At 55.9% G+C, this 943-nt stretch overlaps 1 protein-coding gene across 1 annotated transcript in view; it reads right to left on the reverse strand.

The window, feature by feature from the left end:
- The window catches only part of LOC133552149 (dynamin-2-like), a 19,622-nt gene extending 19,192 nt beyond the window's left edge, over positions 1-430 (reverse strand). The window contains exon 1 of the mRNA XM_061899506.1: positions 200-430. The gene's annotated coding sequence lies outside the window, so the exon portion shown is untranslated. The remainder of the gene's footprint in view (positions 1-199) is intronic.
- Between the last annotated feature and the right edge of the window lie 513 nt (positions 431-943).

A 943-nucleotide genomic window follows, 5' to 3' on the forward strand; every position in this document is an offset into this window, starting at 1 on the left:
TGACAGGCCTCACACATCACATCCCACATCGGTGTGGTCCTCACACATCACATCCCACATCAGTGTGGTCCTCACACATCACATCCCACATCGGTGTGGTCCTCACACATCACATCCCACATCGGTGTGGTCCTCACACATCACATCCCACATCGGTGTGGTCCTCACACATCACATCCCACATCGGTGTGGTCCTCACCCGCCGTACGTGCGGCTGCGCGGGGCTCCGGTCGCTGTCCGGTGCTGAAAGGATCGGAGGCGATGACGTCTGCGGCTGCTATGGCGGCAACAACACCACCAGCTACACCAGCTACACCACCAGCTACACCACCACCAGGACGCGGTGCTCGCCTGACTTACTGCGCACAGACACTGCGCATAGACGCATTCATTATTTCTTTCTCTCTCTCTCTCTCTTTCGTTGATGTAGGTGGAAATCTCTCTCTCTCTCTCGCTCTCTCTCTCTCTCCCCCTCCCCCTCCCCTTGTTTACACAGGCACCACAGGCCAGTGAGTCATGCGGCACGGCTGCACACCGCCGAGACACTTCAGACGTCCGTGATGCCGTGCGCCATTGTCACGTAGTTCGATGCCGAGTTGGTGCAACGGCTTGCTGGGCATCCATTTAAACTGGTACGGTGCACCGGCCAGCCCTAGGGGGCAGTACAGAGTCCAGGCAGTCACCAAAGTGACGTAAGAGGCGAGGACAGCCAACATAACAGGCGCCGTGTTTGCTACCAAGGACATGTGCACCATGTTTGCTACCAAGGACACATTTGCTACCAAGGACATGTGCACCATGTTTGCTACCAAGGACATGTGCACCATGTTTGCTACCAAGGACATGTGCGCCATGTAAGGACATGTGCACCATGTTTGCTACCAAGGACATGTGCACCATGTTGGCTACCAAGGACATGTGCATCATGTTTGCTACCAAGGAC

This window comes from Nerophis ophidion, linkage group LG04 (genome assembly GCF_033978795.1).
Source record: "Nerophis ophidion isolate RoL-2023_Sa linkage group LG04, RoL_Noph_v1.0, whole genome shotgun sequence".
In the NCBI taxonomy this organism is placed as follows: Eukaryota; Metazoa; Chordata; class Actinopteri; order Syngnathiformes; family Syngnathidae; genus Nerophis; species Nerophis ophidion.